Source organism: Parasteatoda tepidariorum, chromosome 1 (genome assembly GCF_982258835.1).
Source record: "Parasteatoda tepidariorum strain Cologne lab strain chromosome 1, Ptep-v5.0, whole genome shotgun sequence".
Taxonomy (NCBI): Eukaryota; Metazoa; Arthropoda; class Arachnida; order Araneae; family Theridiidae; genus Parasteatoda; species Parasteatoda tepidariorum.
Window position 1 is genome coordinate 89,102,086 of NC_141755.1, and position 27,934 is coordinate 89,130,019.

The 27,934-nt window shown below is 28.9% G+C and overlaps 1 protein-coding gene across 2 annotated transcripts in view; it reads right to left on the reverse strand.

The window, feature by feature from the left end:
• The window catches only part of LOC107447537 (uncharacterized), a 108,302-nt gene extending 81,169 nt beyond the window's left edge, over positions 1–27,133 (reverse strand). Inside the window, exons 1-3 of one of the 2 annotated variants that reach the window (XM_016062466.4) lie at positions 26,637–27,133; positions 23,788–23,851; positions 23,112–23,146 (exon numbers count right to left, since the gene is read on the reverse strand). The gene's annotated coding sequence lies outside the window, so the exon portion shown is untranslated. The other variant, XM_087168649.1, reaches the window with a different exon arrangement.
• Between the last annotated feature and the right edge of the window lie 801 nt (positions 27,134–27,934).

Below are 27,934 nucleotides of genomic sequence, written 5' to 3' on the forward strand. Positions count from 1 at the left end.
TAATTTAATTTCTGATAAAAATATTAACACAGAACTATTTTAAACTTAATCCCCAGTGTTTCGCGTCATTCCCTCACAACAACGTTCTTATCACCTGCAATCTTCTTAGAATAAAAATATTTTAATAAAAACTTTAGAAGTTAACAACTGGCATCATAGAACAAAATTGCAACATGTTTTCATCTTCAACTTAAAGAAGCTTTGTAGAATAAATTTGAATGAATCAAACTAGGTAAAATTTTTTACATTTGTCATTCCCTCATGTCATTTTTTAGAGTAAAATAAAATACAATTTCATCGAGAAAGTGGATAATTATATGTTGCTTTCTTGTATGAATATAATTGTATGTGATTGACTTCAGAAATTAATTAGGCCTAACTGTTATTTTTAAATTTTATTGAATTCGTCATTCCCTCACTAGTGTATAAAGTGAGGGAATGACGCTGATGTGAGGGAATGATTCAAGATGAGTATATTAATTTTTTTTTGTTCAATCCTGCCAGCCAATTTTATTTCTCAAACCTGTAAAAACTATTAAATATATAAGACTAAATTATAATAAATATTAGATATACTTTAGTATGTTATCATTTTCAAACTTTAGGTAGATGTAACTTAGATAACAACATGTATTAAAATAAAATATCATTCCCTCACTATTAGTGTCATTCCCTCACTTTTTAAATAGTGAAAATAATTAATTTACTTATTAATTAATTTGAAAAATAAATTAAAAAATTAATAAAGTAATTTATTAAATTAATTTATTTATTTATTAAATTAATTAATTAATTATTCATTATTATAAATTAATTAACTATAAATTAATTATTTAAAAAATTAATTAATTTAAATATTAAGTATAATTTATAGGATGTATACTTTCTTTATAATGCCATTATATATTTCTATTAATATAAAAAGTTTCAGAGCTTTTTATTCACTTTACTTTTTTAGGATTTTATGAACTGAAAAATGACAGTTTTCGTGAGAATGACCCATATATATAATAGAATGTTGAATAGCGTTAAAATGGGGAAATTCGAAGTCAATATTCTGTATTACAACATGGCCCTATATCTTCCCTTAATATTGACTCATAATATTCAAACTGGATCATGTATTATATTACCGGATACTAGTGTACCCTAACAGAGGAAATAATCTCTAGGCGTTCATAACGTTAATTTTTTTTTCTGCTCAAAAACTATTAGATTTAAAAGCTAAAAATTACTTAGGTGTGCAAAAAAATGTACTGGGAGAACGATGAAATAGTATAATTTAACATTCAAAAATTAGTTCGAGAATATTAACTGCTTAAGTTGTAGGAAAAAACACCATACAGGATGTATCTCTATAGGCCACAGAAATGCAATTACAGAGTTGAAGTTTCCCTTGCTGAAAGAATCATAATTTTCAGTGACTTGATTTTGCAAATTTTTTTCCTTACATTACATTTTATTTTGCAATGCATTAACTAGAATACTTAGAAACTTGAAATTACGAAGATGTGAAGAAAAATTTAATTCGATTAATCTTTGAATCGAAAAAAAAAATTAAGATTCAATTATTTGTTCGAGTATTATCAACAGTTACAATTGTAGTGAAACATGTGGGCCAATCTACTGTCCGCTAAAATGCAATTACTGTTTTTAAATTTGACATACTGATACGACCATTTTCGAATTATAAATAAAATGAGATTTTGTATAGATATACAATATATATATATGTGTTAGTGGTTACTTTGAAAACGTTCTTTTGTGATTTTTTTTTCTTTTTTTGTTCACGGAATTTTTACTAATTTTGAAACTCGATAAAAAAAATTTCTCCGAGTTCTTCAGTAGAGCGCAGTAAAGGGTAGACGCTAGGGTAGGGTGGGTGTTCGTGAAATTGGCACAGTTTGTGACAAGGGGAAAGGAAGGGGTAATAATAAAGTGTCACAATCCACATTTTGGTTAAAATAATATTTAAAATCAGTAGATTAAATATTTTTATATCCTTTACTAAATATTTGTTTAATCTTTTACATCTAACTAAGCAAGTATCTAACAATTATTGTTGTTAGATGCTATTAAAAAATGTTAAGTTTTAAGCAATATTTTTTGACCATTCTTAATAAAATAGTAAATATTTCCTAAAAGTTATTATTTGCATATCCTTGGATAAACGAATTCTTAAAAAGTCCTCGACATATAGCGAAATGCGCAAAAAGTAAAATTTACTTTCAGGGGTCTAAACTTTGGAGTGCTCTCCTGACAAAACTATGATGGCCATATTTCCAGATTGCGGCTGTCCCCTATATATTGGGGGTCAGAAATCCAAGTCCATCTAAAAAAAGGTATGTTTTATTCCAAAAAAAATTCGTTTTTGTCTCTTTTTTCGTAACTTAAAATATCGACTGCACTTATTAATTAGCATGTTTGAAGTCATCCCCACGAGCATTTAAGACTGAGTTCTAGAACGTGAAAATCGGATCATTAGATCAAAAGTAATTTTGGGAGGTCCGTTTTTTTTATTATGTTGAACACGGTACATAAATGGACAAACACAAATAAAGGTACAGAAATGGACATACACAAATATATTTACAGAAAATGGACAAGCACAAATAACGGTACAGAAATGGACAAGTTCGTTTGGCTGTTCAACGACGGTTATAAAATAAAACAAAAGAATTTTATGAGAATGATAACGCAAAATTTAAAACAAAAGTTTTAGCAAAGAAAATTGCGTATTTTTTTCTTCTCTAATTCCTACTATTAGTTCTCACTCTCCCTATATCTTGTTCAAATTTTCAATCGTTAATTAAATACGTTTTATTCATGCACGAGAATTCAAATACATTTTTTGAAATTTGTAGTGGATGACACTTGATGTTAATACAGTTTTTTCAAATATTAATTAAGTAGGGATGAGCGAAAAACGAAATGGAACTTTCTAATTGGTTAAGCGTTCATTGTTTTAAGTTTTATTATAAGCGATTCAGTTTTTCACATATTTCAAAGAAAACATCAGTGATAATTTCTAACTTATAGCTCTATTTGAACAAAAAAATTGTTTATTGCGCACATTTAAATATTTAATTATTTTACATTCGCTGTGTCAGATAAATTCAATAAAGAACATTATGTGGTAGCACGTATGGTCCACGTCACCAAATTTATACTTTTGTAGTTGTCTGATACCACGCGCTTTTATTTTTTTCAATTCAAGTTCACACTCTACCTATATTATTTATATCTTGTTCAAATTTTCAATCGTTAGTAAAATATTTCTTATTCATCCATTTTAGTTCAAATACATTTTTTAATGACACTTGATGTTAGTACAGTTTTTTCAAGTATAAATTCATGAATTAAATTTAATTAGTTAATTTTAGTTTTATATAAGAAATTGTTTTTTAATTATTTAATATAAAAATTTATATTAAATAATTACAATAAATTTAAAAAAAATTCTTTTGTTACATTACTCGTTTACACGTAGCACAAAGTATACGCAATCCTTATTTGAATTTATTTTTGAGTTTAAAACGTAATAGAAGTAGAAAACTATGAGGAATTTTTGATGCAAATCGCATTTTTTCCCTCTCAATAGGAGAAGCCACGGTAGACAATAAAGAGTGTTAAATATAGCAACAGAAATTATGTAAGCAAAAGGAAGAAAGAGAAAGGGGGTGGACGTAAAAAAAAACTTCTTTCGTCTGTCTCCCCAGACAAGTAACCCGGTTTTTATTCGAAATTTTTGAATATTTTTTTTTTAATTACTTATAAACAATGGAAAGGGAATGTCAGTGATCGAAGGGAATTTTCAAAAATAATCACAATTTTTTTTTTCTTCCTTTAAATGAACAGAAGACGAGCTTCCGCCAAGAAGAATCACTCATCTTAAACCAAAAAAGCTCTCATCATTGGAGACGTCGGCTTCTTTTTGGCTAGTCGCTGTTTGTACTGGAAAACGCGTAAATAAAGCTCATTATTTATTCTTAAGTTTAGACAATGACATTTCGAATAGTTCAATTACGTCAAAATGACTTATTTACGTAGCGTTAGACCAGATTTATTTCAATATATGTTGAAGTAGTCTTCAACTGTTTGCGCCAGCCAGAAGGTCACATCAATGAATTCCATAAATTTCCTCAGGCTAAATAAAACAGCCAAAGACGTTCATTAGTATACGAGAGATAACAGTTAATTTTAGTGGATGCAATTGAGTAGGATAATTTCGAACCTGTTGATATTTTTTTACACATTTAAACAACATTTATGTAGAATGAATTCATTTTATTATCATCTCAATCAGATAAAATATAATCATGATGAAGTATCAAACATATATACAACATATCCGCCAACTCTGCCGAATTTATCTGAAGATATTTTAATTTTTAAAGCGGTAACGAAATTTCTACATTTATACTTGATTCCTTATTTAAACTACCATTAAATTTGAATAGTTAAAACCAATGGACGGAAGAAGCGCGCTACATGTAGAGAAACTACTGTAGTCGCTACTTTTTTCCCTTAGTTTATAGTGTAGTGCGCTATTTTTTAAAAGAAGTAGTGTAGTGTGCTGCTTTTTAAAAGAAGTAGTGTAGTGTGCTGCTTTTTAAAAGAAGTAGTGCAGTGCGCTGCTTTTTAAAAGAAGTAGTGTAGTGTGCTGCTTTTTAAAAGAAGTAGTGCAGTGTGCTGCTTTTTAAAAGAAGTAGTGTAGTGTACTGCTTTTTAAAAGAAGTAGTGTAGTGTACTGCTTTTTAAAAGAAGTAGTGTAGTGTGCTGCTTTTTAAAAGAAGTAGTGTAGTGTGCTGCTTCTTAAAAGAAGTAGTGTAGTGGGCTACTTTTTAAAAGAAGTAGTGCAGTGTGCTGCTTTTTAAAAGAAGTAGTGCAGTGTACTGCTTTTTAAAAGAAGTAGTGTAGTGTACTGCTTTTTAAAAGAAGTAGTGCAGTGTGCTGCTTTTTAAAAGAAGTAGTGTAGTGTACTGCTTTTTAAAAGAAGTAGTGTAGTGTGCTGCTTCTTAAAAGAAGTAGTGTAGTGGGCTACTTTTTAAAAGAAGTAGTGCAGTGTGCTGTTTTTTAAAAGAAGTAGTGTAGTGTGCTGCCTTTTAAAAGAAGTAGTGTAGTGTGCTGCTTTTTAAAAGAAGTAGTGTAGTGGGTAGTGCGATACAAAAAAACAGTAGTTTGTAGAGATTCAACTACTTTAAACGCAAAATATTTTTCGAATCTGATTGGCTCAAATCCTTTCTGCGTCCGTCAACGCATGCATTGAGAATGCCTCTAAGGCAGAACGTTAACAAGATATGCGTCTGATGCTCAGAAAAATCGGTTGCGTAATCGGTCGAATTGTTCATGAGAAATCGAATTTTAAATATCTGACTTTTTTTAAATTCGATTTCACAGTAACTATTGAGTGCGCTTTAGTGTCTGATTTAGCAACTTAAAATATCGTCTGCATTATTTAAATAGCATTTTTGAGGTCACCCCGTCAAGCCATTAAGATTGCGTCCTAGAACGTGAAGATTCGATCATTAGATCAAAAGTTATTCAGGGTGGTCCGTTTTTTGTTTTTCACACTATACTTTATTTCTTGGAGGAAATAAAAAAAGTATTGGTTACTTAAATCACAAATATTTGATAATTTCTTATATCACTGTCGAGAAAAGCATTAAGTTTGAAGTTAACCTTCATACACTTCGTTCAAGGACAAATTCGTAAAAAGTGCTTTAGAATAAAAAAACTATTTCATGTAAATATGAATTAAAACTTCTTAATATTATCATATTTAACCAAGGCAATTTTTATTCTACATCAATTTGAATATTGGTGAAGTTCTCCAGTTAAGTTTCTCTTCCAAAAGTAGTGAATTACATTTACATTCATATGTAGTACTACATTTCGAAAGTAGATTGTAGTCGTTACATTTAAAAAAAAGTAGTTGTAGGTAACTACACAGAAAATGTAGTTTTTCCGACCACTGGTCAAAACATACTTACAGTAGACCAGTTAGTTATCTTACTGTGTTGAAGTGTTGGCTAAATGTGACTTCGAAGACAATTTCCAATGTAATTAGCATTTCCCTACCATTAGGAAAACTATTTTTTGAAGAGTGTAAAAGTTAACAAGTATGCTACGGTATTACAGTGCAAATAATAATATTAATAATTGCATTGAATAAATTATCATGCATAATAGCGTTCTTTTGAACATAAAAATCCAGTTTGTTATTCCAAGCTTGTTTGCTTCCCGTTTTTAAAGGCAAAACTTTTTCGACACGCTGCGAAAAAAATATTTAACTATAATTTATAATTTAATAAATAATTTATACTTAATTTATAATTAAAAATTAATTTATAATTAATTTATGAATAATAATTCATTTATGATTAATAATTAATTTATAATTGATTTAATATTAATTAAATATTAATTAAATATTAATTATTAATTAATTTAATTTATTGAAAATTCATACTAAACCGACGAGTTCATAATTTTAAAAAAAATTTTTAATGAAAATATATGTAAAAGTTGCAATTGTTAGCATAAAACAGAATCCAATGTATCATTTGAAATTTTAATTCGACAATCAAAGCAACATTTTAAATTAAATATTTCAGTAATAAAACAATTAAAGGGACAAATTTGGTTTCGCAATAAAAAAATAACTAACACAGCAAATCAAATCAAACCTGACTACAATATCATCCGATATGAGACCAATATATGAGCAAAGAAAAATAAGTGCAACCAATACCCTAAATAGAGAAACACAGCAGCTGACCGACACCCTGTGAGTCAAAGAAAAACTTTTCTAATAGGGTTAAAATTACGTTCGATTTTTAGTTATTAAATTCACTATTTTCAAAACCTTCAATGAAACCGGGAGCTATTCTATTTGGTTTTTAGTAAATACCCTAAAAAAAACAAACCTATCCAAAAGATAAAAGAAAAACTGGGGCACCAAAATTTTTTTAAAGCAAGTTAAGTGTCTGCGTAATCTCTTGAAATCCCCTAGCCGCCGACTAAGGTTTATATATAGCAGTGGCTCCCACAAATATAGAGAAAAATAACTGGTTTTGACGTAGCTCTAAAATTTTACATTTATTAGAAGCAATAGAAAGGAAAATAGAACTTTTTATCTTGCTCCCCCTGCTCGAAAAGAATGTGCATGTGAGCAACTATTCTAAATCTGTGGAGCGTTATTTTTGTTAAGTTCTAATGATTGTTTAGGAAATCAAGTGGTAAGCATTTGAAGAAGGTTTACCTCATTAAATGAACAGACACATTAATAATGGAGATTCTCTCTTTTTTTTTTTTTTTTGAGCCCTTCACAAAAGTTTCAGCTCAGAACTCATTTGCGAGTGAGAAAAACTCATTATTCAGTGTGAAAGAAATGAAAATATAAGAAGATAATTTTTTCTTCTATAAAAACAGACTCATCAACGGGTATACACGGTTGTAGCCAGATCTGTTTAATATACACGAAAGCGCGAACGCTGTTCGCGAAAAATATGTCACCATAGCGAAACATTTTTTTTTACTTTTACTAAACAGAAAGAAAAAAATCCGCCTCTTCAAGGAAAGTTTTATCTTTTTCGCATTCCCGAGAGAATAAAAAAAAATCCTTTTTACACCTTTTCCAACCAATGCAAACGTGATTTAAAATTACATTTACATGATTTAAAATCACACATAGTAATTTCTGCTTACGCGATTCAAGATCGCGCTTCGTATTTTCACGATTTCGTGTTCACGCGATTTAAAAGACACTATTATGATTCGTGTTCAAGTGACTTAATTATACATCGGAATTTGTATTCACGCATTTTTAAAATGAAACATCGAGATTCATATTAATTCGATTTTAAAATTAAACATCGAGATTCGTATTCACGCGTTTTTTTTAAAAATTAAATGTCGATATTCGTATTCGCGAGATTTAAAAATCGCACATTGAGATTCACACAATTTCAACAAATAAATAAAATCTCACAACGACAATTTTTAATCTCAATGCATGCAGGAAGATTTTTAATTTAGATTTTGTGATTGCAAAAAGTTTTTCATTTCATTGAAGTCTGACTGTAGCGAACTATAGAATTTTTTTTCGGGGAGAGGGGGGACAAATAACTTGACCCAAATTCGCTTTAAACCCAACTAATGGTAATTTTAAAAAACCTCCAAGCTCTTCAGTTTTTTTTTCTCATAATATATATTTTATTAGTATTTTTCATAATACACTATAAAAACAATGGAATAATCTCTCTTTAAATATGATGTTAAATGGACGCTAAAGTTTCACAGTATACGGAAAGTATTTTCATTTCCGAAAACCCATAAGTTGACACCTAAGCGAGCTTTGGATATCAAGGAAACATTGGGAGTATATCCCAATCACTTTATAATCTGATTTCACAGAATTGTGCAATCGTCGTTTTGGTCTTTCTCTTTTGCGACTAGTGAAAGGTTTAGGCACGAAAATTTTTTTTACTGTATCTTTTGCACCATTATGGCAATATGAGCAGTCCAGTTAATCCTCTTAATTTTAATGCTTTTGATGATATCGGGCTCTTTAAAAAATTCTCTAAATTTCAGAGTAGAAAATGATAGAATTAAAAAAAAATTATTAATTGAAAAAAATACGGAAAAAGCAGATGATATAATTTATTGTTACTAACATTAGTTTAACAGACAGGAATAGAGCGTGCACATACATACGTCATTGCAAAGCAGTTATAACTATTCAAAACTGACGAAAAGTAGCTAGAACCGGCGCAAGAACTTTCGAGCTCCGTATTTCATACTTTAACCAAAGAATATAGAAAAGGAAAGTCCAGCTCTTCGAATACGGAACTGCTCGATTCGGTACGCTATACCAGAAAAACCAAATACAGTGTGAGAAACATACTCAAATTTAACAGAGCGCCATTTGAACTAAGATCCAGCGCATGCGCATAACAAGCAGAGTGATTGTCAGGAGGTACATCATCTGTGAACCGGTTGGTCGACAACTCTATATGCATGGGTATAGTTTTTCTATGTAAATAACTCCCCCAGTCATTCGTCTGGAGCAGTGTCGCTGACTATGGTGACGAGGTCTAACTACTTCAAGTTGGGTCATCATTTAAGACAAGTTCTGGCTCGAATCGGAGAGAAAAAGGGAATCAGTGAAGAAAGATTGTTGCTGTAGTTCATTTACGTCGCACTAGAGCTGCACAATGGGCTATTGGCAACGGTCTGGGAAACATCCCTGAGGATGGTCCGAAGACATGCCATCACAATTTTGATCCTCTGCAGAGGGGATGGCACCCCCGCTTCGGGTAGCCCGACGACCTGATCGCGAAGTCGAGCACTTTAAGGTACAGATAACGAGGACCAATACCGCACACCCTCGGCCCCTACGCAGACTGATCCAAGAGGTGACCCACCGGCACACTGACCGCAGTCAGTGATGCTTGACTTCGGTGATCTTCTGGGAACCGTGTATTAACGATCAGTCCACTGCGGGACCAGCGAAGAAAGAAGCTCCCCTCTTTGACATGCACTATTTCTTGTTTCCATAGCAGCAGACGGCCTCAGAGTTCCTGGTCAGGGGAATTTTTATCTAGACAAACTATAAGCTGCATCTCGGCAATCGCCATTTTATTCTTTCTTTCTATGCCAAAATATGTTAGGTGATATAAATATATTCTCAAAGAAGGTAGGTACTTTATTTACGTCGCACTAGAGGTGCACAATGGGCTATTGGTGAAGGGCAGGCTGGTCAAAGTGGTCACCCACCCCGCTTACTGACAGCAGCCAGTGATGCTTGACTTCGATGAACCATGTCTTTACGATCAGTCCACTGCGGGATGTAGTCTCAAAGAAATATCGTAATAAACAGTACAGTACTGCTTATCAAGATACAGAAAAAACTAAACAAACCATATAATAAAAAATAAAAAAATTTTCTTCTTCAAACCTGTTTCAAGAACCGCTGCTGTTTTTTTCTTTATACACAGGGATCGCATCTGACCTTCGAGAGACTAGTTTACATTATGTCAATGAAAGCTAGACTTCTTCCCCTATGTATATTCTTTGCTTTAACGATCAAGTAATCGTTATTCTATAGAATACCTAGTTAATTTTATTTACTTTAACTAACTTGTCTAGTCATTTCGTGAAATATCGAGTTATTTTATGAAATAACGGATTTCACACTTTAACGGTAACGTGTACAGTACTGAGATTTTAGATATAACTATTTGGCGAGTTGAGGAAAATGTTTTCGTCCATTTTTGAAATGAAACCGGTTGTGTTTACCATATTTCGAAAAATACTTCAAAAAAAATCTTTTACATAAACACCAATATTTTTTTTAATTGCTTAGAACTTTTAATTTTGAAGTGGCCACTACTAAAAATGCTTCGACTGGCCGGTAAATTTCTTTTATTTTGCCCAACTCCTGTACGGACAGCCATCTCGAAAGTCACCTGCTTTGTCTTATATCACAAAACATGTTTCCTTTAATTTCAAATGTATATCTTAAAAATTGTTTATCTTATGTACTTGAAATTTTGCACTCTACATATATACCAAGAAAATAGACTACACACTAACTGATCAAACATTTTTTTTAAATTCTTTAGCCAATTTAAAAAAATAAAATCAACTAGTTGCATTTTTTTATAAATTTTTGCAAAATGCAATGTGACATTGCCCATAAACTATTTAAAAAATAATTTCATTTCTAGTGCATAGTCCAGTTTATTATTTAAAAACATTGTAGAGGAAATATAAAAAATAAATTTTGTTTCCAAAATTATGAACTTTAAAAAATTTTTAGCCTTTTCCCAGCCTACTAGAAAAGTAAAATTAAAATGGAATTCACTTAAAAAAAAAAAAAAAAAAAAAAAAAAAGTGAAAAAATAGTAAATACATAATAAAATGTAACTTAAAGTCTTTGGTCTATTTAGTTTTAAAGAAATTTTATTCGCACAAAATTGCGCAAATCTAATAGCATTTTGGTCCAGCAATGCTATATGTATCTATAGATGCTATATATGTATGCTATATACATATATGTATATGCTATAGATATGTATATATATGCAATGCTATATACTATATGTATATGTTAGATGTGCGTGATTTATGAATGCATTAAAATATTAAAAAAAATAAATAAAACAAAATGAAATAAACTTTTAATCTTGAAAAAAAAAATTTTGCTTAATTTTTTTTTTCAATTGTATGACCGTATTACATTAAATTTAATGTAACTGTTAAGCAAAAAAAAAAAATTTTTTTTTCGATAAAATTAAATTTTATATAAGTTGAGTTCGTGTTTATTAATTTTTCGCGCGTTCATAGCCAGGAAAGATTTTGACAAGTACTTTGCCCAATGTGTAAATTATGATGAATCTCAATGGGAAAAAAAGATTAAATCAAAAAAAAAGCCCACATAAAAACGCTCTTTGACTTCACATTTAAAACACTTTCTGAAAAACCTGTCACTAATATTTGACTATTTCCGATTTTACTGGTCAAAATTTCATAAGAATAGCTAAAAAAAATAATAATAACTCTCGAATAGCGAAAAAAAATCTAAAGTCATTAAACATTTAAATTGTTTATGATATGATAGTGCATTTTTACAAACAACATACACTGCGACGATATCAAAAAAAGCTATATTTACGGAACACTATCACATCTATTATACATATTAAGGGCGGCGGGAGACTTGGATTTATAAAACAGCTAGAAGAGATATTATGAGAATTGTGGATAAAGTCTGAAGAAGAAATCAGTCAGGGGTTGCCTGTGGGTGGGTGGTTTAACCCCAACCGTTTGACCCCGGATGTGTACTGTAATAAAAAGGGAAACTTAACGGGAATCAACTGTGGTAAAAGAAACACGGCGGCGCCAACTAAGAGGGTTAACACCCAACCCGAAAAAATCATTTGTCTACCTTTAATATGGATTAAGGGTTCAGCTGCAGACACATGTCAAACTGACTCACGATAATGTTGATACTTTATCTTAGTTAGTCAGCTTATGAATATACAAAGGCAACATGGGTTGCAAGAAAAAACAATAGTTTAGGGTCACTGAGCTTCACATTGAGTCAAAGGAGAAGAATATCCTCAGAAAAGGAACAATTTTCTGCAACTTTAAATTAATTTCGTTACAATAGAAGTCTACAATTAATGCATAGAATTGTATGTCCCGCAGCGGACTGATAGTAAAGACACGTTTCCCAGTAGAACACTGAAGTCAAGTATCACTGGCGGCTGTCAGTAAGCGGTTGGGTGATCACTTCGATCTGCCTGCGTAGGGACCGAGGGTGCTCGGTATGGGTCCTCGTTAAATTGTTCTACCGTTAAGTGCTAGACTTCGTGCGCAGGTACTCGGTTTACCAAAGCAGGAGAGCCATACCCTCTGAAGAGGGTCAAAATTGTGATGACATGTCTTCGGATCATCCTCAGGGTTGTTTCCCAGACCGTCGCCAATAGCCTATTGTGCAGCTCTACTGCAACGTAAATAAAGTACCTACCTATCTTAGAAGTGTATAGAATACTTTCGATGCTCAAATTTTGACAGTTCGTTTTTTAATAATTTTTGCATTTAATTACTTTACTAAAAATTTAATGAAAATTCATTCAAAATGTTTAAAAATATTTTTTAATGTTTTTAATACTTTTGCATTTTATATGCTTTTACTTTTGTTTTTGATTACTTAAAATTGTTTTCTACGTTACGAAAATTGATTTTGATAATTTTCATATAGGAAAAATCTCACTACGTTGGTAATTTTTAAAACAATTTTAAAAACTTTTTTGCACATTCAATTGGAATAAATTCCAACTTTTTTTTAATTTATATAAAAAAAATTTAAAAAAAGAAACTTAAAGCAATTTATTTGATTTTTCTGTTAGGTAGTTACTGTCACCTCATTATAAACATTAAAACAACTCACAAAAACTGTATTGGTCAAATTTATACATGATTTACTGCAACGGATGATAATGACAATTTTTGCCAAATTCATAAAACTAAGCGTTATTATCTCCAAAATAAATGTAGATAAATTGTTAACATTTATAGTTCTACAAATATACATATCTCGCTTTTCTAAAAAAAAGTAAAAACTGCACCTCTGGTGACAAGTTGAAAATTGAAAAATCACACATTACAGGAGAATGGTCCATATTACCTTGCCATAAAGAATAGTCTGGGCTCTAGAATGAACAAATAACTTAAATAAATATAAAATTTTATTAAAAATCGGCAATTTAGAGAGGTTTCTCTGCCTAGATGGAAAAAAAATCAATTTATAATTATCAATTTTTGCAAATTTTTATCAACCCTCATAACGTAGAGCTACAGTAACTTTTTAAATGTCAAAAAATTAAATAACAAACTCTTTCCATTTTCTAAAAACTGTAGCTTTCCTTCATATTAACGTTTTGCGTAATTTAACAGAGAGGATAAGATAAGCAAAACATAACAGTTGAAACCTCGCAGCAGTTATGAAAATAGCATATTATTCGTATAAAAACATTATTTCATGTGACGACATTCGAAAAACAGCCCATCAAACATTCCTATAAACTAAGTGTGACGGGAAAAAAAATAGGAAATATCACAGCGGTACCTCAAATTGATCGTGAGTTCCATATTTACCTGAAGAAAGCAAATAAGCTTCTAGCAGCTGTGGTGGAAGGGCAAGCCAAAGATGTTTTAGTAATTTTAATAAAAATCAGTTTTTAGAAGGTGTCGGTTGTTACAAAAGCATCTTCTATTGAGCACAGTCTTACTTAACATTTGGCAGAATATAAATTGATGCAATAGGAAGATTAATTATACCATGTTCTTTAAAACTGGATATTGAGATGTTTTCAAAAGCACATTTAACATGCTCTCACTTAAAAAAAGTGAAAATATTAATAAATGAATCTAATGATGTACAAAAAAAATACTGAATGGGCGGATACAATTTTTAACAGACATAAGAGAGAGAAAATATTATTTCCAATTATTTTTTTCTTCTTTCTTTTCACTTTTGCGATGACCTTCGTTATATCGCGCATTCGGATCTATAGCGTTTTTCTCCCATGCATCTCAACCATATTACCACCATATAACGAAGAAAAAAGTTATAATTTTGCACTCAATTCTTTTAGTGGATTAATGGCCAAATTTAACGAAGTATAGTATAATTTCATTTACGTGTTAGCAAACTGTGCGTTATTCTGATATAGACAAATAGCAAAATATGTTCACCACCTCTTTTTTATTCACGAGTTACAGCCATCAAATGATGCGATTACAGTGATTGACAAAACAAAGCTCCTTATTCAATCTAACTAACTGACAATCCGATATGGAATGGACCACTAATTTGTTTAGTCTTTTTATGATTAGATGCGGTAATAAGACATTTGATTTGAAGACCACACAGATGATGAGAATTTGATACTTACATGTCATCTTTAAGTCGTGACATGAAAAAAAAAGTTTAAAAAATAATTTAAAAAAAAAATCAATCGCATTAGTTAGCACCTCTTATGCAAAGTTAGGGCGGCAGTTATTATCCTCTATTAATAAAAAATTTTTAATTTCAAATCTTTTTTTTTTATATATATATATTTTAGACGAATGAAATCGGACTTGGAAAAACTAATTTTTTGGAAAATTTGATCAACTGAAAGTTGAATAGATAAATAATAGTAATAAAAATAATCTTTAAAAAAAATTTCTGCATCCAAAAAAGAAAGAAAAAAATTTAGACATTACTATTTAAACACAATTTTCAAATAGTTTAAGAAAAAAAAAGGGGGGAAAAAACTTGTAAACAATTTTTCCCTTTTCAGAAATTGTCACAAATTATGAAAATTAATTAGTGAAAAAATGCTCAATTAGGAAGTAAAATTCGAATTCAAACTTGAATGGATCATTCACTATAATATAGAAATTAATAAATCGGATGATTCCAAGTATCTTGAAATAATTTTTTTACATAAATCATATGGAGACATTTTAAAATGAATACATAATAAATTTGCGCTGCTCGTATAAGCATTTTGTTTAGCGATGGTTTTTTAAGTTATGCTATAATCAAATTAAATATTTTAGAGCACATTCTATTGAAACATACCGAAAATTTGGAGCGTTACATTTAAAATTAATTGAAGTGAAAAAACTATACTTCGTATGAAATGAAACTTATCGGTTTAAAATATATAAGAATAATAAACATAAGTATTTTATCACGTTTTACCTAAAAATTAATATTTGGGACAAATCTTAAAAATGTGAAGTTCCTGAAAAGCTGAAAGCTTTTTAATGCTCTATAACAAAAATAACTTAAAACGATACTAAAATCTTTCAAGAGTTACAAAATGGCTAACTGTGTCTTTAAAAATTATTGCACGATGTTAATAGAAAATTATTGCAGTTAATAATAATAAATTGTGAATAAATTAAACTAAATAACTAACAACCACAATTATAAACTATATAATTACTAATATCGATTTCACCATAAAAATCATTGGTAATGATCGAAATACTTTTAAAAAATTCATTAAATGGTTTTTAAGATACCACTTACATAAAAGTGATAAATATAGATTCATTTCGTTAAGTTTTTAAAAATCTACATTAAGTTATACATTTTCTATTAAATTAAAATTAGCTTAATTTTTTTTTTTTTTTTAGGTATTAACTTAAAAATCTGAAGGTAACTAAAAAATCTGAAGCTTTCAAAAATTTTTGAGGAGGCAAGAGCTACTCTGATCCCTTGACGATATATATATATATAAAGATGGAAAAAATTACAGAACAATAAAAAAAGGGAAAAAGTATAATAAAAATAATAAAAATCCGGAGAGAAAAAATCCGAAAAAAGGAAGAAAAAAATTAATAAAAATACGGAAAACAAAGGATATAGTCTTTACATCAGCTCACACGATTATATCCGTAAAAAGAAGTGCTTTCTAATATTGTATCAACTAGCCAAAGCAAAATATACCAATACAATAGTGTTTTTCTTAACTTTCTTCATTTTTTTTTCTTTTTGTAATATAGTATAAATATATTATATATATTTTATATTATATATATTATATATAATAATATATTTTGTAGTATAAATTTAGGCTATTCTTATAATACTTCAAAACAGTTGATTGATCTTTTTTATTTCCTTCCATTTCGTCAGATTTTTCAGCCAGACTTTCCATTTTTTTCTTCTCCGGTTTTTAGTTATCGTTCCGGTTATCCGGTTTTTATCAAGCGTCCATTAGGAAATAGAGTCCTATTAGAAGAAATGCCAACCTTGATTGAAATGCATAGATGTGGGTATGCAGATTTAGTTCTAGTCTGTCACAAGAAAGAAAGAAAAACTATGCAAGAAAGTTCGAAATCCAAAAACGAGACGTCGGAGAGCAAGGTCTTGACAACAAAAGCCGGGATTAAGGCCAGCGAAATCCGATACACCACCGACGAAATAACAAAGACATAGCTAGAGAGTGTTGCTCAGATAAAACTTCTTTCATCGGTGCAAGTTGCACAATATCTGAAACGAATCCCTTGTCTCACAGTGACGATTTTTACGGGCCTAAGGAAAAAACAACTCATCCTGAGAGTGAAAAAACTTTCGGATATTCTCCGCTCATTAAAGTATTCATTATTATTCAACTCTGAAAAAGAAGATAAAAAAAATAATAAATTTCTTAATAGATGATACCATAAGCAAAGTCCTTTATACATCATAAGTGCGTATGTTCAATTATATCAGCTATTTTAATTCATAGAAAAAATTTCATATAAATAGCTGCAAATAAAGTCTAAATTTTAATATTAATATTTGAGTTTTATTTAAGCCTTAAATATTTCCATATCTGATATGATAATCCATAACCTTTTCATTTTAACAGAACTCAGAAGACAAGGTAACTATTCAAAACACAGGTGGAAAGACGAAAAAATCAAACATGAATTTCTGTCTTCTAATGCAAACGATAATTTCGCAAAACTGATAATTAGTTGAAAGTAAAATTGCGCACAAGCCGGTTGCAACTAAATTACGTCATACTCAACAGACATTATTTGCAAATAACAGACGCAAATTGTAACTAGGTCCAACGCAAGCAAAAAAAGAAGAGAGAGAGAGAGAGAGAAAGTGAAAACGAAGTTAAAAAGGGAAAGTGGTCATGTGGGACTGATAACATTTGTTTAGTTTGGAAATAAAGAAGTAAACAAAATAAAAAATTGAAAAGCATAATGGCCACATATTATTTTGAATATAGAGTTTAATAGCACAATAGCAAGAGCTGGATATACTAACTGAGCCAAACAGAACAGTAAGGGAGGTATAAATGAGCACCAACAAGTGAAACCTACCCGCAACAGCTCGATTGGTGCTCCGTATGGGTCGTGGAAGGTTAAGGTTCAACAATTTCGTGACCAACTTCATGAACTTCAAACCGCCAAATCAAACTACACATCAAAATTTCATGAACTTCAAATCGCCTCCAAAGTTTGAACCCTGATTCTTCAAAATGATAGGTAAATTACCAAATCAGACAAAAAGATTCAAAATGACAGAGAAGAAGAAAAAAATCAATATTCAGTTCCTGCTGGTAGCTGAAGCTCTTGATCTCACCAACCGAATATCTACTTTCTATTAGAAATGAGATTGTATTTTCTTAGCCTTGCGAGTAAACAAAATTTAAGAAACCTGATAAAATTTAACTGCAAATTAAAAATATTAGATTTATCTATTTTAATTTGATTTAAAAGCTTATATAAGGTTGACAAATTAAAGTCCATTTACTTCAGATTCCTCAACGCTAGTAAATGTAAAAACTTTTGCTGTTTGCAGAGAAATAATTAAATTTATATTTTCGTAGCAAGAAAATATCCTTAGCACATCTGTAACTGACCCTTCCCCATTCTAACAAATCCCCCTCTCACTAAAAGAGTGATGAAAAATAATTGGTCATTAAAGTGAATATGAGGGAAAAAAATACTATTTCTTAGAAAACAGTCTGGCTCTAGAATTCAAAAGCTCTATATAGGAGACCAAGAAGCTCAAATTCCGATATACGTTGGTCGTGAAATTAATTGATTATCGAAGAAATTTTAATGTTCATATGTTTAAATGATTCTGTCCTTGGAAATTTGATGACAAATGACTGATTCCACAAGCCAGTGATTATACAAATGCCGGGCACTGTGACACCTTAGAGAAGTGAGGTCTTGTGTTTCCTTATCAAAGGAAAGAAAACCTGAGAAGTACTACTTTATTAATCCTTAGTAATCAAAAGAAATCAAAAATAGTAAAATACTCAAGACCAGAGACCTATAATAAGAGAGTAAGACCTATATTGCATTCATTATGCAAGAACAGGGCCGGATTAACCTATAGGCACACTAGGCATGTGCCTAGGGCCTACGAAATTCAGGGGCCTACGAAAAACTTGGGAGAAAAAAATTTGCTGACCAAAATAATTTAGCTTTAAAAACAACAAGTGTATTTTGCACAAAATTATGAAGATACAAATAAAAATATAATATTTTTCGGTAATAAATTATTTTGCAAGTTCGATAAACAAATTTGTAAATTAAAATCCATATTAATAAAAATGCAAAAAAAAATATGCAAGAAAATTTCAGCATATATTTTGAAAAGAGGGAGGGGGGAGTGGGGGATGGAGGGGAGGGCCCAAAAACGGCTATGCCTAGGGCCTAGGAAAGGTATAATCCGGCTCTGTGCAAGAACTAAGGAATTTTATTCAGATTTAAGAAAATCCTTTTCAAAATACATAAAAATATCATTACAACTTGCTAAATTTAAACAATACATATAAAACAAGTTAACATATTGTATTTAAACTTAAAATATTAAATTAACAAGAACTTATAAACATTATAGAAACTAAACAAAGCCTTACCAGAAAAAAAAATCCAAAATACACTTAAAAATAGTAAGGTATTTTTGTTAGACTTTAAAGCAAAAGGTTATAAATTATATGTGCAATTTAAAACTTTTTTAACAATTGAAGAACTGCCTTGATCTTTAAAAATTGGGCTCACGGAAAAACATACCAATTACCATATTTTCCTGCATATAAAGCTTAGTGTCTGAAACCTATGAAGTTGGGACACTAATTCTTTCAAATAAATAGTACCAACATTAAATGTGAATGGTTGGTTCTAAAAAGATTCATAATTAATTACCTGATCTTTTAGATAAGTATAAATTTACCCAACAGATCAGGTAAATTTAAGTTAAAACTCAGTTGCGCGACAGTCCATAGAGGGTCAAGGCCTACTGTGCCTATCTCAGTTTTCTTGACCTTGGACTCAGGGGTGCAGGAGCAGATGCTCCGGTTTGATGGTCAGCAGAACAAGGAACCTCCAATTTTTTTTATTTTAAGTGTTTATTATTGTTTCATTATTCAGTTTAAGTTAAGCATTACATAATATATTTTGAAAAGAAAATAATCTTGGAGTTCAAAATGTTACCGCTATATAAGTAGATCCCCAAATATCACCACAATTTATGGGCTCAAAAAGTTTTAATTAAACACAATAAAATGGAATAAATAACTCTTTTTTTGCCATGGTCGATAAATTTATACAAAGTAATCAAAAATGTCCTTTTGTGTTCGAGTTTACAAAACAAATGCTGTGAAAATTAACAAGTTTCTGAATTACTCAATAATTTGTTTTCAATTTTAGAACACAGTGTTAAAAAGTGTAAAATAATATTAAAATTTTCTGCTAGAATAAACTTATTACTAATTCACAGTTAATATTTTTTTGTTAAATATAATATTCAATATTCTTAGCTACCTTAATACCTCAATAAAATAAGGCTACTTGAATTAATCATATTTATCAATATATAATTTTAGCTAGGTGCTTTTAAAATGACAAAACATTAACTCAAGAAGCTATTTTTTACTAAGTATGTAATTGGTGATATAAGTAAATAAATAACTTATAGAATAAAATTATTAATTTAAAATTCTCGATTTCAAAAAAGTTAAACAATGGAAAACTAAATATAACCATGCCAATTGACTGCACATACATATTTCATCAACACGCCACGATAAACATACACAAAGACTAGTAGTTTCATATTTTGTTTTAATCAGTTAGGGAAAAAAATATTTTGTAAAAAAAAAGGCACAAAAACATGATATTTTCTAAAAAAATTTTAAAACATGGTCATATAAATTAAAATTTTTCAAACATATTAAAAAAAAATTTTATATTTTGAGTGTAAATGAAATTTACTTAAAACACATTTATTTCATAAGTACATGAAGAAATAGTTCATAATAAAATTTAGTTTTGAATATATAATTCAAGTTTTGCTGCCTTTCCAACAAGAAAACAAACCTGATATTAATATGTACAGAGCGAAGAAAAAAAAACGAACCACTCTGAATAACTTTTGAACTAATGATAGGATCCTTCTATTCTAGCATTCAATCTTGAAGGTTCAAAGTGTGACCTCAAATATGTTAGCTAGTGCAGACGATATTTCAAGTTACGAAATCAGACACAAAAACTCACTTTCCCTGAATAAACATACCTCTTTTTCGACGGATTCAGATTTCTTACACCCAAAATATAAGGGGTAGCCACAACCTATGAAATATGGTCAAAATAGTTTGATGATAAGAGTGGTCAATAGTTTGAACCCCTTAATGTTAATTTAACTTTTTCCGTACTTCGCCATATCACAAAGTTTTTTTAAGCAAAGTAAAAAAATTTGAGTGCAATTTTAAAATTCATTTAGCCAAAGATAATTCCATGGAAAAACAACTTTTAGTGAGTATTTACTATTTTTTACAAGTTTTCATTCTAATAGTCAAAAAAATTTTTAAGGTATACAATTATTTACATTATTTGAAAGAATGTATTTTTACATGGAAAAACATAAATTTGAGCAAAATCGGTCAAATACTGCCTGAGAAATTAAATCTTAAAAATAAGACTTTTTCAAAATTCGATTTTTTAGAAACTATAAGTCCAGTTTCATTTATATTTTGCATTTTATCATTTAAAATTAAATTCTTTAAAATGATATGAAAAATTATATGCATTATAATTCAAAATTTTTCCACTATTATTAAATAAAAAAAAATTTATGTATACTAAGAGTTGCATTCCGCATTGGAATTATTTGCACTAATTAATTACCCTCCAGATGAGCAAATTTTATAATTGTGTAAAAAAATTTTTTAATTTGCTTAAAAAGTTTTCAACATATGACAAAATATGTAAAAGGTAAAATTAACATGAAAGGCTCCAGACTTTGGATCACTCTCCTGACAGAACTATTTTTCCCAAATTGCGGCTACCCCCTATAAATTTGAGGGCCAGAAATCTGAACTCATCCACAAAAAAAAAAGTATGTTTATTCGGAGAAAGTATGTTTATGTGTCTGATTTCATAACTTAAAATATCACCTGCACTAATTAATTAGCATATTTGAGGTCACCCCTCGAACCATTACGATTAAGTCCTAGAAAATGAAGATTCAATCATTAGATCAAAAGTTATTAAGGGGGGTGCGTTTTTTATTTTGAGCACTGCACAAAACTTAAAATCCCTTTTTCTGAGAAATTTGAAATTTTTTTAAACGCTGCAACATGACTGCGTAAAGTAAAATTGCTAGTAACTTTTTAATCATACAATACGTCAAGTATAATCCTTACGAGAAAAAAAAGAAAATTATTAAATATTTTCTTCTAAATGTCTTAGATGATTTGCAAAACTAAAAAGTCAAACTATTTTTAGCCTTTCATTTGAATAGTAATCAAACTGATTTTCTTTATAAAAAAATATTACGCTAAAATTTTATGCTTTTGAGCATAATATAAGAATAATTTATCATTTTAAATTAGCAAAAAAAAATTTTTAGGAAATGTATACTTTCACAATAACAGCTAAATAAATTTTCTTCTGATTTTTTAAAAGCAATTTATGAGAAATACAGTTGAAGAATTTTTATTTAATTTTAAAGTCTATAAACATATATAGAAGACCAAAGTTTGTTTGCTTTCTCAACATTTTACAGTAACTAATCACACAACCATCTGGGTCTCAACTTTTGACAAATAGTATCATTTTTATTAAAATTAAACTATAATTTAAAAAAATCTGTTTTAACAAAATAAACTTTCCCCCCCCCAAAATGTTTTTAAATGTAATTTACAAATCAAACACTTTTTAAACATGGCAATAACACATAAATTTTAAAAATAAAAGTATATTTTTACATGCAAAGGCATAGTTAGAGTTTACAACAATCAGGGACAAACTGTGATGTTGCACTTCCTTCCAATATGATGAAAGGAGATTTAATGGGGCTTTTTGGTACCATTTTAAGTTTTAGGTTATGTAAAAACTGAAATTCACCACACTTAGTTTTGGATTGTTAAATTTTTCATTGAATAAAATTTTGAAATTTTTAATGTCTCTAAAACAATGTAACTCAATAACTTCCTACATAAAAATTCCATTTGGTTTAAAATTTATTGTATGTTAATTCTTGTTTTGATTGTACTTAGATTTGATTGAGTTTGCTTATGGTCTTTGATTGATTTAATTATGTGCATTTATAAACAAATTATTTGGGTAGGGCATTTTTTATTGAAAACACCACCAATTTGTTAAAAAAAATTCACAAAATCGATGTGCAAAGCAAATTACATTAATATTAGACAACCAATAAAATTTTTAGGTAAATCTGAAATTTTTTTAAAGATGTTATGGAGCCCATAACTAGCAAATGAAACTGGGAATATTTAAAGGGAAAAAACGCTTTATATATTAATTTCTAGCATAAATTTGGAACTCCTCTAATGTTGCACCTGGAAACAGATGTCCCATATTGCCCTGTGCAATACTACGCCAATGCTTGTACAATAATTCACAACAATTATTTGATGTTATCAAAAATAAAATTGCAATATCATGATTAGGTGTTTTAGCACTTTTTATTTTGCTCATTAGTAATGTAATCAACAACAAAGCCAAAGTAAAATAATAATTTTTTAATTTTAGAAGTAAAACATCATACAATATAATATACTTACATCAAAACAATGTAGTTGATGATAATCAATAAAGTCTGTAAAATAAAAGCATAATTAATCATTTTAAAAATAAAGATTTTTTCATTATTATCAAAAATAAATATTCAGATCAATCTATTTAAAATAAATAAATTCTTTTTTCTATCTTATCTTTATTTACTCAAAATAATTTTGAGAAAATAATGAGAGAGGATTATTTCTTGCCCTAGTCATTATTACCCATGCAAATATAAAATAAGGTTTGTATAAAAAGAAACAAAATTATTCTAAATGAATATTGCACCAAATCTGAGCCTTAATCAAGGCAGCAGTAGGCTCCTGCCAAATATTTAAATTGTCATATAGCAGAAAAATGTTATCACAACATGTTTGAAAAGTATTAAACCCTTGTTTTTGTTATATATTAATAAATTTTTAAGGAAAAAAAAAAGAAAGAATTTAACTATTACTGAAAGTTGATGTTTAATTGCCTTATTAAAAAATAATAATAATAAAATAAAATAATAATAAAATAAAATAATAATAAAATAAAATAATAATAAATAAATGCATGCAATGAAATTTTAAGCATATAAAAGAATTGCAGGGTCTATTAAACAAAAAGATATAAGAAATAAAATTCAGTAAATAAATTTATTATAGTTTGATATAAATATATAAATTAAAATATACTTACAAAGATAACCTTAACGACATGGATGAAACCAATTGAGCACCATAACAAGAGAATGAACTTTCCCCTTTAAAAGAAAAATACACAATTAAATTTTTCATGATACTTAATTAGTGATTAAAATAAAAATATTTAAAATTTAACAAAAAAGAATACTTTTAAAAATTAAAACAGAAGAGAACTTCACATTAACTTTTATAAGAATAAATATACTTCTGCTTCTAAATTTTTGGTAAAGAAAAAGTTTTACAAATTGTATTATTAACATGTACTAGTAGCTCAAATATTTAAGGTTAAGCAGATAGACAATCAAAATAAGATAAGTATTCAGACAATATAAAATTCTGCTGAAAATCATTAAAAAATTTTAACACTCTTTATTAAATGATATTGTATGTTAAGTATTCAGGGGTCTGTCTAATTTTTTCTGAGAGGTACCTATTTTGTGAAAATTTAGACATAATTTGTGAAAAATTAAAAATTATAATAAGAAATCAACACAAAAATATGGATTTATCGTTTCTTATGGGATAAAAAAATAAAATTTTAAGAAAAAGTTTTTTGTGAAACTACCGTTTCTCCTGAAGTTGGATTTGTGAAGGTACCGCTGAACGGTGGCCTGGACAGACCCCTGATATTATACAGCAGAAAGCTAAACTTAAACAATAGAACATGCTTCCTGCTCAAAAAGGTCTTATAAACAAATACTAAAATAAAAGAAAACAGACAAAAGCAGGAAGGACCACTAGGATTCTTCTAGGTTATCAAACCAACATTTACACGAAGGTCAACTTCTTGAAAAAATAAATTTATTTTTGCAATGTACATGAGTCCAAGAGCTAATATTTTGCAACAAGACGAGTGAAAATAACAAATGTTTTACAGGTATCAAAATAAACAACTCCTTTTAGAAAAATCATTACCATTTTTTTAATGAACAATTATTTCATTTACCAAATCAAAGTTGTAATAAAAAACAACAAATCATGTAAAATTGCCTACATAATTACAATTCAAAAGCTATTGACAGCATATAAAATTTTCAAAATTTAGCCTTGATTTTTTTTGTAGGAGAGAGGTAGGCACAAATAATTCTGCACCAAATATAAACTGTTAAGCAATATGATGAGTAGCAGTTTTAAGCACTTTGTGCTTAGGCTACAGAAGGAATAATTTGTTAATAGTTTAAAGATCCTAATTGCATGATTAAAAAATCTTCTAAACATAATTTTCAAATAGTCAATGAGATAGAGTAAATAAAACTTAATGTGTTAAGTCAGGAATATATAGCCAATGGCCTGCATGTTAATCTTTGAAGCAAATTTGTTATACCAACAAATTTGTCATAATAAACTCTTATATATACACAGATGGGAAAGACTTCATTTTGCATATCTGTCAGGTATAAAAAATTTAAAATATTTACAATTGAAATTTAAATAAACTAAATTCAGCGTCACTACAACCTTTCGAAGGCTAAAGCCTACTCTGCTCATCTCGTTTTCGCAGTGCAGATATTCTGGATAGGTGGTCAGCGGAACGTAGAACCTCCAGTGTTTAGTCTCCGAGCATGCTTTGCACTTATATTATCGAAATATTAAAGAGGTTGAGTCTACCATACCAAATCCGAGGATAGAACTCTGACATGGGAGTGCAAAATGCTACCATTCAGCTATCTGATTTTATAAAATTTGGAGAACATTTTTATTATTACATCTTTATGTTAATGTTAGCTTATAACATTTTATTTTCTCATTCTTTTGTAAGACTATGCAAAATCAGCTACCATTCAACAACCTGGCTTAATAAAGTTTTAATACAATTGTATGATTATAGCTTTTTGTTAATGCTAGCTTCTAAAATTTTATTTCCTCATTCTTATGTATGACTATGCAAAATCAGTTACCATTCAACCACCTTGTTTAATAAAATTTAAATACATTTGTATGATTACAGCTTTATGTTAATGTCAGCTTTCAAAATTTTATTTTCTCCTTCCTATTTACAACTATGCAAAATTGGTTGAGCATACTTACTCAAAACAAATATGAGACAAATTTTTTTAAGTGAATTACAATTGCAGAATTTTTTAAATAAATAACATTTAATTTAGCATGATTAAGAATCTGTAATAATAAAAACTAAAATATATTAACGGCGCATTTGGAATTACGTTAACTTAATTAAATAACTGAAGCCTTATTGCACAGTACAAAAATTATAAATGTAACAGTGCTATCACAAACATAAAAAAGTCAAATATTTGCAGACGTTCAACATGCAGAATATACTTAGTAAATTAAACAAATTCTAAAGCATGTATGTATAAACAGTTGAATATAGATTTTATAAAATATCTAAAAATTATATATCTAAATGCAATATGTAAATATATCTTATGTGTTTCATCTAAACCAATGTGGATTATTTAAAACTTGGAAGAATAATTATAAAATATTAAAAAGGTATTCCACTAATTTTCTAATTATTCACATATAAAAGCAAGAATTCTTAGGAAACACAATGACAGTAAATAAAAAATTCACGATGTAAAAAAGTTTATGGTTATTTATAGTATGAGAACATTTTATTATTTTTTAAATATTTTTCTAACGATTTTTTGCCTTCAATTACTTACAATTCTAACGAATAACTAAATTAATTTCCAGAAATACTACTTATTTCAGGGTAAAACTTAAATCCGCAGTGTAATTTGTCAACATTCCATTAAATGCCGATAGTTTTGGAATGCATAGCAGGTGGAATGTCAACAAACATGTAAACATTAGAAAAAAATGGTTACTAATCAATGATTAAAACATTTTTTAATCTAGACTGAAGCTGAAACTCACTTTTGAAATTAACTACATTTTTAAGTGTAGTGAAGAAGAAAATTTACATGAATTGCTATTATTTTATAATAAAAAAATAGATAGTTATGAGCTCTAGTTGAACGCTGACGATATTTTAATTGACAGATTCGCTTCTAAAGTTTAGATGTTTACTTGCTGGCGATATCCATCTTTCCTTAATCGATTAATTGAAAAGCAACTAATTGGGCCTTTTCCGTCAAGCACAAACAAATTCAAACAATTTAAAAAAACAAATCATATTTTATTTTATAGGAACTATAAACACGAAATGAATTATTTCGTCGCAATTATCTTAATATCTTTTCGTTCGCAATGATTTGCTAGATATGATTTTTTTTTTCAGTATAAAAAGAGAACAAAAACTTCGTATTTCTGACCACTTCATGTCCAATTTACTTTATTTACATATTATGCAATAAAGTTTTATAGTAGTCAGCTTTGATTTTACTTAATATCTGCAAATAAAATCGCAATCTGAAACAAGCAGTAAAGATGATTGCCGAATTTGCAGTGTTTTAACGCCATCTATTGAGGAAATTTATACTGTCAAACGCTTCAAAAAACAAACAGAATAGAAACATTAATTCAGGAATTAATTCAGAAAAACTTACTACTTTTTGTCTAATTGTGTGGGATAATAATTTACTTTCTTTCTTAGGGTTCATTTTCTTAGAATAAAGGTGAGAAAATTGGAATTTAGCGATATTATTTTTAAATATATTTCACTTCAGTTACATTTGCTAATAAAAATTAAATTAGTTAAAACTATTAGAAAAATATTAGGTCCTAACAACAACTGATTTTTTTAAAAATATTTGTAGAATTACTTTACATACTATTATTACTCTTCATACTATAATTAAATTATCCAGTACAGTTAGCTTTCTGCTATTTCTGAGCTCGGGAAATTTGGTCACCAGTCGCCATCGGCGACCAATTAATTTTGAATGGTGACTGAATGGTGGTTCGCTCTGTCACGTATTCCTCAAACTTTCTGATTCCGATTTTGCAATAATATTGTAAATATATAGATATATATCTATACAAAGTAACTTAAATATGTAGAATTACCCAAGAATTACTGCGATATCCAATAGGAAATCAGATGGATTAGCGATAAATCGGTACAAAATCTAATTAATTAACTGAAACTAAAAAAATATTGAAAAAATAAAATTTCGAATTTTTGTACTTCGCTTCAGTGCTGAAAAATTGCTTATTGTAATAAAAATAAAAACAGCATAATTTTTTTTTAATGGTTAATATTTTCTGTACTT